The following is a 19,825-nucleotide window of genomic DNA, read 5'->3' as shown; positions in this document are numbered from 1 at the left end:
CATTCAAGGCAAATGGTCCCAAAAAGAAAAGCACCTTCACATCAATCAAAAGGAAATGCTAGCAGTAATAAATGCTATTATAGCTTTCAAAGACCTTCTGCATCCAGCTCAACTATTGATAAGGACAGACAACACCACAGTAATGTGGTACATAAACAGGGAGGAACCCATTCATACCCCCTGTGCAGGCTGGCCATGTCTCTTTGGAACATGGCTCTGGAATTACAAATCGAACTTCAAGCACAGTACTTGCCAGGCAAGGAAAACACGCTGGCAGACAACCTAAGCAGAAATATGACAGATCCACACGAATGGAAGTTGCATCCTCAAGTTTTTACAGAGATAATTCAAGCATGGGGAAGGCCAGACATAGATCTCTTTGCCTCCCACAAAAATCACCAATTGACAAAATTCTGCTCAAGGACTTTTCATCCACAGGCCTGGAGAGTGGACGCTCTCTCTTTCAGTTGGACAACAATGACAGTTTATGCCTTTCCACCTCTTCCTCTGCTGCCCAAAGTTCTATTAAAAACCAGAGCAGACAGACCAAAGATGATTCTCATTGCTCCAGACTGGCCAAGACAGCACTGGTACCCACTCCTGAGGAGCCTGACGATTCCCTCCATGGACCCTACCTCTAATGCCTCTTCTTCTGACTCAGCACAGCTTCAAAACTCTTCACAGTCAGCTGAAAACACTCAATCTGGCTGCATGGAAGATTCCTTAACATCACAACAGACCCTACTCTCCAAGGAGGTGCAGGATGTCATTTTGAAGGCCAGAAGGCCATCTACTAGAAAAGCTTACTCCGCAAAATGGAAACGGTTTTGTGCCTGGAATGAGAAAAAGGCCAGAATCCTGGAAAACTGAATTTACCTCAAATATTACAGTATCTAGCTGAGCTGCTAAGCAGTGGACTTTCATTCTCCTCCATCAAAATCCATGCCTCAGCCATTTCTGCAGAATACAACACTGATCCACCTTTATTCTCTCACCCCCTCTTAAAACAGTTCCTCAGAGGGGCTAAGAATATAAAACCCCCAAGGAAACAACCAATACCTGCTTGGGATCTCAATTTCATTCTAGAAAAGCTGACCTTGCCTCCTTTTGAGCCAGCTGCCTCAACAGATTTGCAATATTTGTCCTGGAAAACAGCTTTCCTTCTGGCTATCACCTCAGCTCATAGGGTATCGGAACTACAAGCCCTCATGGCTGTGCAGCCTTTTATCATCTTCCATCAGGACAGAGTTTCCTTACGAACCAACCCATCCTTTATGCCAAAGGTGGTATCGAGGGTAGCTGTGAATCAGGCTATACACTTACCTACCTTCTACCCTAATCCTCAAAACAAAGGGGAGAGACTACTACATTCCTTGGACATCCACAGACAGCTGTGTTATTATTTGGACAGAACAAAGCCTTTCAGAAAATCAGAACAGCTCTTTGTGTCCTATGCTATAGGAGCTCAAGGGAAGCCAATTTCCAAACAGACAATCTCAAAATGGATAGCCCACTGCATACGCTTTTGTTACTCTTTTCATGGTAAAACTGTACCTGCAGGCATCAGATCTCACTCCACAAGGGCCACAGCTACCTCTGCAGCCTTCCTCAGAGGAGTTCCTACCAAAGATATTTTGGAAGCAGCCACTTGGAGTTCTGTGCATACCTTCTCCAAGCACTACCACCTACCATTATACTCCAAAACTAGAGCAGGCTTTGCTACTGCAGTCTTGCAGGGCATTCTGGCTCCTCCTAGTTCCACCTAGTGCCTACCACCCCTTTCTTAGCTTTGGGATTCTACCCATCTGTTATGACTGCAGCTGTATGCACGATGAACATAGTACAGTTTTGTACCTACCATAAATGTAGATGTTCGAGTGCTAATACAGCTGCAGTCCAGGTTTCCTCCCTCCTTCCCTCTTGGGACAGGCCTATTGGCTAACACCTCCTCATACAACCTGATTGGGGTATTCTTTTATGGTGTATTTGCTTGCAACTACTGTATTTTGATTATATTGCATTTCTTTATTACACAAATTTATGTATTGCCTTCCTTCTGGGGGCACCTGACATCTGGGGCAAGAAAAACTGAAGAAAATGGCGTCGGCTGGTTCTTTTATACCCCTGGTGCACTGACGTCAGGGAAGAAGCGACGACAACCGACGCCGTACCTAGACTTTGGAATTCGGCCGACCGAGGACCTGCCTGACGGCAGGAGAACCCATCTGTTATGACTGCAACTGTATTAGCACTCGAACATCTACATTTATGGTAGGTACAAAACTGTACTTTTTGAGCATAGCTCCTCCTCTTTCTAGTTGTCCACACCCCTTCCCATTTACCCCACCCATTCACCTGTCTCCTGCAGCCCCCCCCCCTTTGATTTGAAGTCACCAGCCGCCACTGCAAGAAACCCAGAAATAAAACCAAAGAGTGAAAGATGGTTGAAGAGAGTTCTGCAGAGACAAGGATAAAAAAAAAAAAAAAAAACGTGCTATAGTTAGAAGCTTCTCATTCAACCTGGACTGGGGGCTGGAGGGAGGGGAGGGGAGGAAAGATGACAAAAATCGACATTACAGATGGAATGTTATGGTGAGAACATAACTTTATCTGATATTGTCATTTTTTTTCATCTCCTCCTCACAAATGGGACAGAGACCCCTGCTACTATATCCTGGGTGGACTCGGGAGAATGTTCCACAGAACAATTGAGCCAAAGGAGGCCCTTCCCCAGGAGCCCATGTCCAACTTATAGTGGGAAATAAAGGTATGATGGTTAGACAAATTGGCCACTGCATAAATGTCGTCCATGGAAGCGTTAGTTTGAAAAACAGCAGACGAGGCCATGGCCCTAGTGGAATGAGCCCGAGCAGGCTTGGGGAGATTAATACCCTTTGAGGTGTAAACAAAGGAAATGCAGTTGGAAAGCCATCTTGATAGGGTAACCTTGGAGACTGATGAACCTTTATTAGAACCTGCAAATGCAATGAACAACTTGTTTGTCTTGTGAAACTCTTTGGTTCTATGTAGGTAGAATCATAACTGCCTATGCATACCCAACAAGTGTAGAGTATATTCACCCTTGTTGCTAAAGTTAGGGAAGAAGACTGGCAAATGGATGGTTTGGTTGATATTGGTTTGAGAAGTGACTTTGGGGAGAAAGGAGGGGTTGGTACGCAGAGAGACTCTTTCTGAAAAAATCAGATATGGAGATTGTGAGCATAAAACTTGGATCTCTGAAATTCTCCTTGCAGATTTAATTGCTACTAGAAATATAGTTTTTCATGAGAGAAACTTAATATGACAGGAGGCTGCAGGTTCAAAAGGTGGTTGCATAATAGAACATAGCACTAAATTGAGGTCCCATGGAGGAGAAGGATCCCTGTGAGGTGGCTTTAACAACAGAGTCCCTTTTAAGAAGGCTTTCTAAGTTTGTGGGAATTTAGTGACAAGTTATCCTCTCCAACATGAAAAACTGAAATAGCCGCTAATTGAACTTTGACTGTAGCGGCAGATGATGTCATTAAAAAGCTGAGCCAGAACATCTAACACAAAGTGAACAGGGGCTGTAATGGGATCTACATTACACTTATGCGCCCAAATTACAAATCTCTTCCATTTACTTTTGTAAAGCTTTTGGGTGGATGATTTATGAGATGACAGCAAAACGTCTAACTGGTGAGGAGAGCATGGGTTGCCTGGCAATTAACAGAAGTGGAGAAACCAAGCTGTCAGCTTGGGATTTTGAAGGTTTGGATGAGTCATTCCTGCTGGGTGTGACAGCAGCTCTGGAAAGCTTTTCAGAATCCAGGGCTTCTTCTAAGGAAAAGGCCAGAGAAAGGGAGACCAAATTTGACAAGGCCAGAACAGGGCAATGAGGATTACTGTTCTCTTCAACCTGTTTGCTTAGTGAATGAACTTTGAGCTCAAGGGGAATAGGAGAAAGGCATAAAGTAGACTGGGGGGGCAATCATAAGAGCATCTCACGGACTCCCCCTGTTGTTGTGTAGGAGGAAGGAAAAAGGTAGCAACAAGGCTGGTCCCATCTGCAGAAAATGTCCTCTGCCACCCTTTGGTTGAGGGACCACTCATGAGGCATGAAAATGGATCTGCTCAAATTGTCTGCTCTCTGATGTTCTTCGTGTTTCACTGTTGCAGTCATCACATTTGGGTTATCTGCTTGCAGTAGCCCTCAGTTTTATCTGCTTAGTAACCCCCAGTCGGTCTGATTATCAAAGTCCTGGGTCCTGCGTCGGTTGCTGTCTCATCTTCCATGACGTCGGGTAGTCAGGGGTATAAAGCATACAGCCGACGCCATTGCATCAGTCTTTCTTGCTGTGCGGTGCAGAAGCAGTTCGCAAGTGCCGGTCAGCCAACTCCTGAAATTTTCGTTTTCAAGTTTCAGAATCGAAGACTTCAACTAAAGCTAAGTACCCCGTTGGGGAAACTTTTTCTTGCTCTAAACCGATGTCCATAAAAGTCAATTGTATTTCTTGTGGAAAGCAAATACCTCACAAAGATTTTCATTCGTACTGTATTCCTTGCCTAGGCCCTGACCACGATGTACCTCTCTGTCAGTTTTGTGCCTTATTTAAGCAACAAACTATTCGTCATTGGTATATTTACGCTTCTAAATATTTTGGTACTCTGTTCAATTATCCAGATATGTCTTCGGTAAGCCATCTGACTACCGACATTCCGAAAAAAACGCAAAGATAAAGACAGAGACAGGCCGCCTAGGTCCAAAGCTGCCGACGATGCTTCTCCTAAGCCAGTCGCCAGTTCACCGGTACTCAGTGAGGCACTTTCGCAGCCCCTGATACCCGCTACTTCAGATTCGCAGGCCTCTACTGAGACCCATTCGGAGTCCGGTATGCCGCGAGATGCTTCCAACTGTGATACCTGTGGATGTCTTTATCTTGGATGGGTCCGGAGCTGCTGTGCAGGCACCGGCTTCTGACAGTGCATTCAGGCCTACTGACTTGCATATTAAACCGACGCCATCTTCTTCTTCAAGGCCTAAAACTCAAACTATGCCTAGACAGCATGGTCAGGCCTCTATGCCTAAAAAATAAATGATAAGATTGGCTGAAGACTTTATTACTTTAATCAAGGGAAGCCAACCTTCCCCCTCTAGGAGACCTAGGACTGAATTTGCTTATGATGCATCTGACCAGGATTCTGAAATTTCTGTTTCCGCTGATGACCAGGATTTACCCTTATCTACCTGTGAGGATTCGGATGCAGAGGACTCTATTCCCTCTGCTTCCCCCAAGAGGATTTCTCTTTTGGTGAAACCCTGCATACTCTTAGGGAGCACTTTCGCTGGGAAAGCCAGGATTACTCTGATTCTAAAAAGAGGCTTAGGGATTTCTTACTCTTGCCTCAACACAGGCCTTTAGCTATCCCTCCTGTACTAGACACTGTTGATGATGCCTTTTCGGAATCTAGCTTGGCCCCTGACTCTCTACCTCCTGCTTCCAGAAAACCTGATAGATATTACAGGGTTCCTGACTCTCACAAGTTCCTTTTTAAAAATCCTACTGCAGATCCTGAGACCATTTCACAGGGACCCAAGGGCATTAAGGCTACCACTGCCAAAAATCCTACCCCCTCAGATAGAGACTCCAGGGCACTGGATAGATGGTGTAAGAAGGTATACACTTCTGCAACTCTGGCCATCAGGACCTTAAACTGCCAGTTTCATATGTTAAAGTATCAGCAGCATATTATTGCATTGCTTAAACAGAAAATTATGTTGATTCCTGACCTGTGCTGAAAATAAGGATTTAATGCATTCTGCTGAACAGGTTGGAAAGCATACTTTGCAATGTGGTTTTGATTCACTAGAGGCATCTTGCAGGGCTGCTGTCACTGGGTCTGTACTTATAAGGCATGCCTGGCTTAAGGAGCAATCTTTGCCGGATCATGTTAAAGCTAAATTGCTGGATGCTCCCTTAAATGAGGACCGCCTGTTTGGCAACAAAGCAGAAGTTGTTCTTAAAAAGATGGAGGAAAAAGCTAAATCTATGCAAACTGTTAAAGATTTCCTACAAGTACAGCCTCCAAGATTTAGTAGGCATTGGCCCTCTAAGAATTGGTCTTTTCCTGCCTCTTCCAGGCCTTCTCAGTCCATACCCAGAACTAGCAGATCACCCAGGCTTCAGTCTCAGGGTACACACAGGACTAAGCAGTGGGAGGCTCCCACTTCCAAATCAGGGAGTAGTAAGACTCCCCCCTATGGTAAACTGTCTCAATGACATAACTTTAAAACTTCCAAGCACTTCTCAACTGACTGCTCCTTTAGGGGGAAAGATTGCTCTACAGACAAAAAAACTGGGAACTCATTACCCAGGACAAATGGGTTTTAAATATAGTTTCCCAAGGATGCATATTTCACTTCCACACGTTACCAACCCCAAACGGTTGGTCAGATCCACCCCCAAATCAGTGGGCAGAGGCTCAAAAGCAAGTACTCTCTCTTAAGCATAAGGCTATTCAAACTGTACCAAAAGAGGAAAAGGGACAAGGTTTCTACTCAAGACTTTTCCTGGTACTCAGAAAAAACAACTCATGGCATCCTATCTTGGAAATGGGGAAATGGGTTTTAAATATAGTTTCCCAAGGATACATATTTCACTTCCACACGTTACCAACCCCAAACGGTTGGCCAGATCCACCCCCAAATCAGTGGGCAGAGGCTCAAAAGCAAGTACTCTCTCTTAAGCATAAAGGCTATTCAAACTGTACCAAAAGAGGAAAAGGGACAAGGTTTCTACTCGAGACTTTTCCTGGTACCCAGAAATAACTCATGGCATCCTATCCTGGACCTTTCTATCTTAAACACCTTTTTGGTGATTCCAAAATTCAAGATGCTAACCCTTCACCAGTTACTTCCTATGCTAGCAAAGATACCTGATTGGCAACACTGGATTTAAAGGAAGCCTACCCTGCACATCCCAATCAAGGAATCTTGCAGAAGATAACCTATGCTTCAAAGCAGGCTACATGCATGCTTCAAAGCAGGCTACATGCACTATCAGTTCTCTGCACTGCCCTTTGGCTTATCTACTGTGCCCAGGGTATTCACAAAGTGCCTAGCTCCAGACATTGCATTTTGCAGGCAAATAAATATTCAAATATACCCATAGCTGGGCGATTGTCTAATTCAGGCAGAAAGTCAGGACATACTTTTGAATCATCTGGCATTTGTACAAAGGGTGCCAACTTATCTGGGGTACACCATAAACGAAAAGAAATCAAATCTGGTACCCTGTCAACAGATTGTATTCCTGGGAGCAAGCTTGAACACAACTTCCCAGATGGCTCTCCTCACACCAGAGAAATAAACTCATTTGACAACTTACTTCAAACTAATGGTCACAAAAACCCTGCTGTCTACAAGGCAAATACTGCAAGCCTTGGGGTTTATTGCCTCCTGCAGTCTACTAATTCCATATGCAAGACTGCATATGAGGAAACTACAATAGTATCTAAAAAGCCCATTGTGTCAACATTCTCAGGACCTAGAAGCAATGATGCCTATCATACCTTGCTTACGGTTAAGAGTTCCTTTGGTGGGCAGAGGCCTGTCACCAAAACAAGGGACTACCATTCACTCTAGACCCTGCCGCCCAAACCCTAACAGATGCATCAGAATATGCATTGGGGGTGCACCTGGCAGTGAAGTGCTTTCAGGGCAAATGTAACCCAAGTCAAATGCACCTGCATATCAATCAGAAAGAAATGTTAGCTGTACAGAATGCTCTGACAGCCTTCAAGGACCACATTCTTCCAGGGCAATTAATGATAAAGATGGACAACACAACTGTTATGTGGTACATAAACAAGCAGAGGGGTATTCATTCTTACACCCTCTGCAGATTAGCCATGGCCCTGTGGAACACAGCCTTGAGCTACCAACTGCATCTACAGGCTCAGTTCCTGCCAGGAAAACTAAATACACTGGCAGACGAACTAAGCAGAAATCTCATGGAGCCACACGAGTGGAAACTGGAACCAAAGACTTTCAACATGTTGATAAACAAATGGGGGAGCCCAGATATAGACCTCTTTGCCTCCCCCCAGAACTACCAATTGGACAAATTCTGCACAAGGACTCCCCACAAACAAGCTTGGAAAGTGGATGCTCTGTCCTTCAGCTGGAAAAATCTATCGGTTTATGCCTTTCCTCCTCTGCCTCTCCTCTCCAAAGTACTACTAAAGATCAAACAGGACAAACCAAGGATGATACTGATTGCACCAGACTGGCCATGCCAACACTGGTACCCCCCTTTTGCGCAGTTTGTCACTGCTGGCTCCATGGCACCTGCCTTAGACCCCTACCCTGCTGTCACAGCAGGAGAGCAAGATTCTGCACCCTCAGCTTCAAACCCTGAACCTGGCAGCCTGGCTAATTACCATCCCCCAGTAAACAGGTTTTGGAAGTCATTTTTGAGGCAAGGAGGCCTAATACTAGAAAACCTTATGCTGAAAAATGGAAAAGATTCTGTGCCTGGAATCAAATTCAAGGGATGGGCACAGCAGTACCCAATTTACCTCAGATTCTTCAATACTTAACTGAGATGCTTCACAAGGGCCTTTCTTTTTCCTCCATCAAAATTCACACCTCGGCCATTTCAGCTCATTACAACACAGAACCACCCCTCTTCTCTCATCCACTGCTCAAGCAGTTCCTCAGAGGGGCCAACAACTTAAGACCACCCAGGAGAGCCCCAACTCCCACCTGGGAACTTCTTTGTATTGGAAAAAACTCACTTTTCCTCCTTTTGAGCTAGCTGCAAGTGCAGAGTTAAAATTCCTTTCTTGGAAAACTGCCTTTCTTTTAACAATTACTTTTCAGCAAGAAGGGTATCTGAATTACAGGCCCTTATGGCAGTGGAGCCTTTCATCATCTTTCATGTGGACAGGGTGTCCCTCAGGACCAATCCCTCCTTCATTCCCAAGGTGGTATCCAGTGTGGCTTTTAATCAGTCCATTCATTTGCCAACCTTCTTTTCTAATCCACAGAACAAAGGGGAATGGATACTGCACTCTTTAGATGTGCACAGACAAGTTAGATTTTACTTGGACAGGACTAAACCTCAAAGGAAATCTGAACAACTACTGGTGGCATTTGCTGCAGGGGCAGAGGGGAAGGCTATTTCAAAGCAAACTGTTTCTAAATGGATAGGCCATTGTATTCATTTCTGCTATAAGCACCATGGAAAACCTATCCCACAGGGGATTAGACCCCCATTCAACCAGGGCTGCATCTACCTCTACAGCCTTTCTCAGAGGTGTCCCTACCAGGGACATCCTAGAAGGTGTTACCTGGAGTTTTGTACATACTTTCACCAAGCATTACCATTTACCAATTTTCTCTAAATCCAGAGCTGGCTTTGTCACTGCAGTCATACAGGGCCTTATAGCTGGTCCTAATGCTATCTAAATTCCTCCTCCCATCCTTAGCTTTGGGAATCTACCCAAGTGTGATGACTGCAACAGTGAAACGCTAAGAACATAGTACAGTTGTGTACACTTACCATAAATGTAGACGTTCGAGTGTATTCACTGTTGCAGTCCTGGTTACCCTCCCTCCAGACCCCGACTTCTTTTGGCTGTACCTGTACTCTCCTTTACTATGCTTAAAAGCTTTGTGGTGTATTTGCTTTTTTGTTGGAGGTATAACCTTATGTGTGTGTATATATGTGTGTGTGTGTGTGTGTGTGTATATATATATATATATATATATATATGTGTGTGTGTGTGTGTGTGTATATATGTGTATATATATATATATATATATATATATATATATATATATATATATATATATATATATATATATATATATATATATATATATATATATATATAATTTGCTTGCCATTAGGGAGGCACCTGACATCTGGGGCAAGAAAAACTGATGTAATGGCGTCGGCTGCATTCTTTATACCCCTGACTACCTGACGTCACGGAAGATGAGACAGAAACTGACACAGGACCCAATACTTTGATAATCAGGCCGACTGAGGGATACTGCAAGCAGATAACCCAAATGTGATGACTGCAACAGTGAATACACTTGAACATCTACATTTATGGTAAGTGTACACAACTGTACTTTTGGACTTCCCCAGAATGTGTGTTGCTATGAGAAAGTAGTTGGAGGAGATCACCAATTGCCATACTCTTAGGGCTTCTCGACATAGAAGGTAAGATCTGGTTCCCTCTTGCTTATGTACCAGACCACTGACATGTAGTCTGACTGAATTGAAACTGTCCCTAGAGGAAGAGTGGCTTGGAGTGCTTGCGACTCTAGGAGCACAACTCTCATCTCCACTACACTGATGTGCAAATTCTCCGTGTCTACAGAACAGGTTCCTTGGACCATTCTCCCCAGATAATGCCCCCCAACCCTATCTGAGAAGCATCCGTGGTTACCATGGTGGGAACAAAGGGTCGGCCTTGTAACAACTGATCTGACTGCATCCACCATAAGAGAGATCTTTTGCATGCGTTTGTTAGCAGAATCTGGTGAGACATGAAATGATGATGAATCAACCATGGGGCTAGGAGCTACTGTAGAATCCTCATGTAGAATTTGGGTAATGGGACTAATACTACTGCCACACCCATTGGCCCTAACACTTGAAGAATGTGACGTGTGGCTACTTTCCAATTTCGAAGCAACCTGTTTGTCATCTGATTACCAGACTTCCAACATTGAGAGTATTAATCATCTGATTAGTGTCCAAAACTGCTCCAATGAACTCCCAAGATATGTACCAGTTCCAGATGTGATTTTTGGTAGTTTGTGATACCTAATTCTGCACAAAGTTGAAGAACTGAGTCCCATGCCTTTAACAGTAGATGCCTGTTTGGGGAGGAGATGAGCCAGTTGCCTAAATAAGGAAACACCTGGAATCCTTGTCTCAGGTGAGCCGCACCCACTGCCATACATTTGGTGAACACTCTGGGGGCTGTGGTGAGACCAAAGGGCAGTGCTCTGAACTGGAAATGACTGGCTCCCAACCGGAAGCATAGGTAACTTCTGGAGCACATGTCCATGTTTATATGGTAGTACATGTCCTGAAGCTCTAGTGAGCACATCCAATTGTCCTTCTCCAGGAATGGAAGTATGGACTGAACCATGACCATTCGGAACTTGCTGTGTTGAACTGACTTGTTTAGTTTGCTGAGATCCAGAATCTGTCTCCAGTTTTGTTTTCTTTGGAACTAAAAGGAATCTTGAGTAAGTAATAAATCCTCTCTGGTCTGGGGGGGGGGGGGGGGCCCTCTTGGATGACTCCTCTTTTTTTTTTTTTTTTTCCTAGCAGTTTTTGAACCTGAACCCTTTGACTTGGTGGGGCATCTGGGATTCTGTTTATAAGAGGAGGCGATTGATTGAAGGGAATCTGATAACCTCTGGATATAATCCTCTGCACTCACAAATTGGAAGTTATGTTTTGCCAGGGTCTCCAGTGCAGAGGGACAGTCAACCCCCAATTGCCTCCAGAGGTGGACAGTCTGACCTTTCAGGAGTGCTGGAATGGTTTCCTGAAAAAAGGTTATTGGGAGCTCTGGTTTTGCGGGCCTTCTCTGCTGTGAGGGTGGCTTCTTCCATTATTACTACCCCCCGCCCCACCTCTAGGGGAAAAATCTCCATGTACATCCTGGTAGGAACTCTGAGATTTTTGGAACCACATCCTCCAGCTTCCTCTCTGACCTTTAGAGTAGGGTCTCAGGGTGGGGGTGGGGGTTATGCCCACAGCAGAGTTTTACCTTCCTTCTCACACCTGCAAAGGGTATCTTTAACTTTGGGTCCAAAAAGAGAAGAACCATCAAATGAGGTTTTGACAAAGGAAAACTTAAAGGGCTCCACAGTCACATAGGCGCATCGAGGTGGACCTCCTCATAGAGGTGCTGGACCTTTTGCCCTACCTGTCCCTTCAGCTGCGTGTGCAGTAAGCTTCATGGAAGAGTTAGGTATAGAGTGTAGGGAGGCTACCTGGGAAGCTACCTTTTGTCATACCCCCTCAGCTACTACTCCTTTCAGGGTATCTGTTAACTCCCTAATCAGATTCCTTTGTAACCTTCTAAAATGGGAAAGATAGTTCAGCGATCACAAATCAAATGTTGCTGAAGAGAAAAAACACTTCGCACCTCTATCCATCATCCTAGAATCTTTACTAGGAGGGTGGATAGTACAATTCTTAGAGTTTCTTTTTGGTCGCTTTCGCCACAACCATGTCATCTACTGCAACACCCTTAGTCCAGAAGGCTTTATCCGATGGAGCTGCAGTTATCTTGTTTGGTCTCCAGGGAACAGGCTTAGTGGAATCTGGGGTCTCCCACGCTCTCCTAGAGATCAAACCTATGAGTTCATCGATGTGTGGAGTCACCCAGGATGAAGATGGGTGAGAACAAAAAACCGCCAGGTACACCAACTCCTCCTGAGAGGGACTGCTGGACAGCCAGTCAACTCTCTGTTTCAGTATTTCTAGAATCTCCCCAAAGAATGTCTTCAGGAGCTGACTCTGGGGATCCTTCTTCCTCATCCAGGTCAGTGTCTTCAGTGGCAGAAACCTCGGAGTCCAAATGTTTTCTCTTAAAAAGTCTCTTCTGAGGAACTTCCTCAGTTGGAGACTCTGGGGAGGTATCCAAAGAGACAGGGGCACCCTGCTAGATATCCTGGTGCTTGAGGTCTCACTGTCCTAGTGGAGCATCATGGTCAGAAGAGGAGCACAGGGAATCTGGATGGACCTGAGGATCTGAAGGGGAAGATACCATTTTAGTTGCAGTGGCAGCTATCTCCCTCTCCAAGGCCTCAAAGGCTGACTGCTCCTGAGTGAAAGAGGACTCCAGCCCTGAGAAGAAATGCTTGTGAGATGAAGCCTCTTCCAATCCCAAAGACAACTCACCTTGGGTAGAAGCCGGAGCCGAGCTCACCTGCACAGAAGCCCCGAGATGTATCGACTGCTCTGACCCTCTGGGAGTAGAACTCTCTTGAGGACTGCAAGAGTCACTATGGCTCCAGAGCTCTCTGGTTCCAAGAAAACTGAAGAGCTTAGAGCAAAAGCCTGGTCAGAAGATTATGTTCTCAGATCTAACCTAAAGGACACTGAGTGTATCAGATCTGAGAGCACCAAAACTTGCTCTGAAGTCGGAGGAGGATCTAAATGGGAAGTAGCAGACTCAAGAAGCCCCAGAACAAAGTGGGTTGGGGTTGAGGGTGACTTAGTTATACCCTATGCCCACAGAATCTTCTGGACCAAACGCTCCACTTCATCCTCAGTAACGCTCCTGGTTGAACGAGAACAGGAGCCAGATGGGGATTGCAGCCTGGACAGAAAGGAGGGGGGTGGCACTCTGAATGGCACCGGATCATAGGCTGGAGAATACCTGGTTCAAGGAAGCGTCATAATGGGTTTAAAAGCATTCTTCTTTGGAACTGATACCAGATGTCTCCAGAGCTGAAGATACCGGATCCAGCTTGTTAGCAGCCAGCGCCAGTGGCCCTGATAGGTCTTTTCGTTATGTTTTGAAATTTTGGTCTTCTGCTGAGAGGTATCAGACAGAGCCGATGAAGGCCTCTTCTTGCTGTTATCACTAGATTTCACAGAAAGGAAAGAAGAAAGTTTAGCTTGAGCAGAATTTGATTTTGAAGTAGGTGGTTTTACTAGAGAAGCACAAGTGGCCTCTTCAAAAGTAGAGGGAAGCATCCCTTTCAAGGTAAGTTTATTTCTTCTTTCAACCAATGCACGGTGATTAAAAGAGTGGCAAATGGTGCAGTTCTCTTGCAAGTGGAGAGGCCTTAAGCAATACAAGTACAAAGAGTGTGAATCACTGAACAGGATTTTATGCCTACATTTGGTGCACTTTTTAAAGCCAGCAGGCTTGTCATTTTTGTCTGACAATGACAGGAAGGCAGACACTAGAAAAAGGGAAGGAAATAGAAAAAAGACCTTTTTTAATAGAGGAAGTAAAAGGGGGGTTAAAACTACTAAAGATAGTAGTCAAGGTTACCTAAAAGGGTAAGGGAAGGGAGGAAATTACTGTATTTAAAATGGTTATGGCAATAGGAGAGAGAGAGAAATAACCTAACAAAAAGCGGTTACTAATGGAAGGTGAAAAGTTTTAGCACAAGGGGAGAAAGCAGGTTAAAAATGAAAAACTGAAAGGCTAGAAGGTTTAAGAAAAAAAAACGTAATTTAAATAATACGACCTGACAATCCAAGAGCTCTAAGGAAGGACCACGTCTTTCGCCAAGTGGCAAACGAGATCTGAGGGAACAGGCTGAGATGCATTGTGGGTAAGGTGAGTTGTCCAACTTGCTCTGAAGTCGTTGGTTGCCACAAGCTTAGTAACAGCCGTGTCACATCCGATGATCAGATCTGTAACCCATTTGTGAGAAGAAGATGAAAAAATTGACAATATCAGAAACGTTTTACCTAGTCACTTCAGTTCATTCAGTGTCCTTTAAAACATTAATGATGTAAAGTGGGTGTATGCTACAATGTTCTCCCACTAGTTTAATAGACATTAAACTTTCAGTCTTTTTTTTCTGCACTTCTTCCCGCAGTTTACATGTCTAAAGTACATCTGTTGGGATTAATGCTTTACAGTTCTCCCATTTGTTCACAAAATTTACTTTCTTGCTGGTCTTCTTGATCATTGCAGTTTCCCACCATTGGTCTTTAGACAGAGTCCACTGCAATCAGACTTTTCTACTCAGCACTTGGGATTTTTTTTTTTGTCATTCAAACATTTTCCTGTGGAACAGTGGAAAGAGTTTCACTGGCAAAGTCTCTCTCTAGACTTTAGGCTTTATTGACAGAGGATTCTGAAGCAGAGTTCCCTTCAGTTTGCTGGCTTGCTCTTTGTGAGCTAAACTTTTTTCTTATCTCCTCTTTAGCTTGACCTGCTTCTAGGAATGTCTTTGATTCACCAGGAAAAAATATTCAGAAGACAGTTTTGTACAAGAACTTGACTCTCACACATACCTGCCTGTCAACATCCCCTGATTACTTAAATAAATTTTCGTCTCATTTGCCTGGTGTACAGTAAGTAATGTTCTACAAACACTTGTGTCCCTACTTTAACACTATTCCTGTCTGCCACAATTTTGCCAGGAGCAGCTCTTTCTGTTGTTATGACTTACATCTTTACTAATCAAGGTCTCTGCTGCTTTTTGATTTCCAAATTTGGAGCATACACACAATGTACCATCTATATCAAGTGGTCCCACTGCTCAACTCCAGTCCAACTGCTTAGCTCTACTTTCATGAAATTAATACAGTGCACTCATTCCATTTTCCCTGGTGTAGCAAAAAAATCTCAGGTTTCTATGAGTACTCCCCCTTCTAACTCTTATTTTGTGAACCATTTATTTTTGAGAAGCCTCATGTTCAGCCACATTTCAGCTCATCTGAATGGCTGCTTAAAGCTGCTATTTTATTCCAAGTTTTTATATTCCTCCTCTGCCCCACTTAATTTAAACACCTCTGAGCACTTATGATTTTTTTACCCTTTAAATTAGTGGAACTCCTCTCCTGTAAAAAGCAAACTGCTTTTTATTGAACAGCTGTGAGGTTCTTCCCAGACAGAACTTTTTTCTTTGCTTTTCTGGTCAGGTTTCTCTTATGTTATCCTGTTTTTGTTTATTTATTTACTGGTTAAGTTTCTCATGTTTTGTTTCTTGTTTAATTAGTTAGTTAGTTAGTTAGTTAGTTAGTTAGTTAGTTAGTTAAGGCAGGCTTCCAGTCAGCGTACATATTAGCTAACTGAATTTTCTCAAAATTGATAACTTTGACTTGGTTTTTAAACAATTTCTCATTTTTTACTCTGAGAGAGCTTTATTTTGCTGAGTGAGCTGCTATCTTATAGTAAAGCCTGGTAGCCGATGCATTTAACATACTCTGAAATGAGGACTTTATATATGTCTTTCCTCACTTAGGACTGATGGGGTCGGGGCCCTGTTGGTGGTATCACTTTGGCAGAGACAGCTATGATTGTCTTCTAATCGACATGGACAAGAAAGAAACTCTCTTGCTTCTACTGCTCAACACACTGCTGATGCAGGACAGGGGGTTATCGATCTGCTCAGCCCAATACATCTCAAGAGATAGATTGCCATATTCATTGTAAGCATCCTGTAGGAAACCAGAAGATCAAGCACTTCAAACCTATTATATGGCGTAATGGAAGAAGTTCTGTTTTGATGCCTATCCAGATGCTTTGCTCCAAAGTAGTGCATGAAACCACATTTCTACAGTATTTGGCAGACACTCTTGGGGAGATTAACCTTTCATGAAGAGACAGCTCTCTGACATCATGACATCTCCAAATGCATCATGCCTTGCCCAGTCCACTACTTATGCAGTTTTTGAAGGGTCTCCTCCTTGGGATGTTTATCGCTGAAATAATTTCATTTATTTGAAAACAATTCATCTGTAGATTTGAAGTGCTTTCCTGGAGCACTCTTTTCTTGGTGTCTGTAATGTTAGCCAGGAGAGTGAATTTACAAAATCCTCATGTGTAAGGAGACAATGAATGTACTGTCTTCCATTAAAAGAACTAAGCCTTAAAATTAATCCTCTATGCCAAAAGTAGTATCTCAGCTAACACTAATCACATCTATCCAACTACCCAGCTTTTTTACCCTTAAAACAGACAAGAAAGGATTTTGCAGCATAGTCAATTCTAGTATTAAATTGCCAGAAACAAATATTAGACAGATGAACTAGTTATTTGTGTCTTTTATGCCAGGTAAAGTGGTAATGCCACTTTCCAAACAGGGACTTTTGTAAATGGTTTGTGAGCTGTACTGCTTTTTGGTAAGACTTTAACAAGTTGTTGGGATCTATCAGGGTACACTCTACTGGGGGTGTATCTACTACAGCTGCATTTGTCAGAAAGATGTCAGATCGGGGCATTTGTGGGGCAGCTACTTGGAAAGCCACCCTTATATTTTCCTGACATTACAGACTGTATATCCAGTTCAAGAGCTGGGCAAGTTTTACCTCTACCATTTTGAAATGTATAATACAGCATCCCCTTCAGAACTCACCAAAGAATAAGACATAACACTGTGGTGGTGATCCCTACAATTGTATAACTAACTTGCCGTAGTAGATATTCAAGTAGGCTATCAGTGCTGCAATAAAAGTTCCCATCACCCTACCCCCATAATCTCAGTTTATGCCTCAGGGCCAGTATCCTCCGGTATTTTACTGTAATCTCTCCTACTTTTTTTTTCTTCCTGTTAGGAAACCATGTTAGTACTGCCCTGACCATGTACAGCAGGGAAGCAGGATACTAGAACAAAGATCCTCATTGTCTGTACGGACTTAAAGGCTAGGGTCTAGAAATCCCCTAGCCTCGGTGCATTTCATAGGAGATTACTAGGCTATCGACCTGGAGGTCATTTTAAGCGTAGCCATTTCAACCCAATGTAATACCATATAAGTGCTAGTTAATACCCAAGATTGCATTTAGTGAGGACTGCCCATGTCCAGGAATGTTGTGGGTGCTATCCCCGGTAAGAATTTATGGTGCCCCATCCACTCTTTCAATTTCCTCTTGAACAGTGTCATAGAGGTGCTTTGTTTCACATGAATTGGTAGCCTGTTCCAAAGACATGGTAGTTGCTGGGAGATAAATCTGTCCCTCTAGCATGTCCTGTTTAAGTCACAGGCCATAGCTAAGTCCCTGGAATGGGTAGCCCTAGACCCATTTGATTTACGGATATGCAGTAAGTTCATTAGGTTTGTGTCTTGTATTGCTCTGTAGACCAAACATAAGTCTCCCCTAAGAAGGCTATACGATATGGAGTATAGTGTCAGGGATTTTAGTTGGGCGGCCACGGTGGTGCAGCGGTTAGCGTTGCCGCCTCACAGCAAGAGGTTCTCTGGTTCGATCCTCGGCTGGGGTGCCTTCTGTGTGGAGTCTGCATGTCCTCCCTGTGGTCTTGCGTGGGTTTCCTCTGGGTGCTCCGGTTTTCTCGCACATCCCAAAGACATGCTGTAGGTGGATTGGACACTCTAAAATTGGCCGTGTGTGTGTGTGTGTGTGTGTGTGTGCCTTCTGTGGAAGGTTGGGCGCTGGACTGGCAACTTGACAATGTAAAACTCCACTGCCAATCATGAGCAGACAGGTGATCCGCTGTGGTGATCCCTAACCGGGAAAAGCCAAAAGAAGAAGTCAGGGATTTTAGTCGGTCCATGTAAGGCATATGCTGAAGGCCCCTTATCTTCTTTGTTGGCTACCTCTGAGGTCTCTCTAACTGATGCAGGTGCTTCGTATGGCATATGTCGAATGCGGTGTTATACACTGTTATGGGCCGGATAAGTGTAGAGTATAGGGGGTTATAACCTGTTTTACTCTTGAGGTGATACCTTTACTAGTAAGTGTGCTACGTGGAAAGGTTTCCTTACTAAAGTAGGCACGTGGTGGTCGAAGTTAAGGTTGCAGTCAACCTGTGATCCTAGGTCCCTTACCACTTAATGGGTACTTAAGGTATTATTGTTGATTTGACAGTGTGAAGGGACATTGATTGTTTGTGCCCGAAGGGAATGATGATGCATTTCTTTGTATTCGGTTTGACACCGTGACTAGTACACCAGTCATTGGTCTGCGTGAGACCCTCTTGGAATATACTGAAACATTTGGAGATTCAATGATTGCAACTAGTTTGCAGTCATCTGCAAATTTGGTCAGTCACAACCCCTTAGTTTTGACCTAAAAGTCTGAAGTATATACCAAACAGTAGGGGGCCAGTGCTGACCCCTGTGGCACCCCGCTGGTAACAGGTCTGCTGATTGATGTGGACACACCCACTTAGATAGTGTGTGTCCAGTTTGTGAGCCAGTTGGCAACCCGTCTTACAAAGGGGTTTACATTCAGTTTGCTAAGTTTATTGATAATATCCGAATGTGGGATTGTGTCAAAAGCCTTTGCCAAGTCAAGGTATATTGTGTGCACAGAACTGCCCTCATCAATGGCCTTGGTCACACGTTTCAAAGAAATCCACCATATTTGACAGGCAGGATCTGCCCTTCACGAAGCCGAACTGGGTAGGATCTGGAGTTTGGAGGTCACCTATGTCTTTATTTATGACGTTCTTAATGATACATTCTGTGGCCTTACAGGTAAGTCTGGTCAGGCTTATGGGTCTATAATTCCCCGGGTCTGTTGCTAGGCCACGTTTGTGGAGGGGAATAACTGTAGCTGTTCATCATTCCACAGGAACAAAGCCTGTATTTAGACTATAATTGAAAAGGGTACTTAGTGGTGATGCTAGCTCATGTTTTAGCCTGTTTAGAAGACAGCCTTGGATATCATCTGGTCCCAGAGAGGCTGTGTTTTTTGCCTTGGACAGGGCTTTGAGGACCTGCTCTTCAGATATGTAAGGTGGTAGGGAAGTTTGGGGGAGGGCTTGTTGTAAGTTAGGAGGGGATAAGAGAGTTAAATTTTCTCCAAACCTATCTGCTATCAGGTTTTCTATCTTTGTGGGGCCAGTGTGTGTATGATATCATTGGCCACTAGTTCTGCACATGCTTGGGTCCTACCCTTTAGATTACGTATGTAGCTGTAAAAGGACATATAGTTATTCTTGGCACTGTTTGCTAGGTTTCTCTCAAAGGAGTTCTTGGAGGATTTGACAAGTTTTTTCTTCGACAGCAACTTTTTGCATTTATTGTAGAGTTTGTTGATGCTGGCTGTCCACCATGGCAGCTTGTTTTTGCTTGGGGCTCTGGCTTTGATTATTTCTGGTACAGCTGAGTTTATACACTTATACAGGTAATTGTACAGAGCTTTT

At 43.9% G+C, this 19,825-nt stretch overlaps 1 protein-coding gene across 1 annotated transcript in view; it reads left to right on the top strand.

Annotated features, from left to right (window-relative positions):
* ATP1B1 (ATPase Na+/K+ transporting subunit beta 1) overlaps positions 1 to 19,825 on the top strand; it is a 367,918-nt gene that overhangs the window by 222,018 nt on the left and 126,075 nt on the right. The gene's annotated exons all lie outside the window — the stretch shown is intronic.

The sequence above is a fragment of the Protopterus annectens genome, chromosome 5.part0 (assembly GCF_019279795.1).
Source record: "Protopterus annectens isolate FY-2018-M chromosome 5.part0, PAN1.0, whole genome shotgun sequence".
Lineage (NCBI taxonomy): Eukaryota > Metazoa > Chordata > Ceratodontiformes > Protopteridae > Protopterus > Protopterus annectens.
The sequence above is the reverse complement of the archived record's forward strand: the minus strand, read 5'-3'. Positions and strand labels throughout refer to the sequence as shown.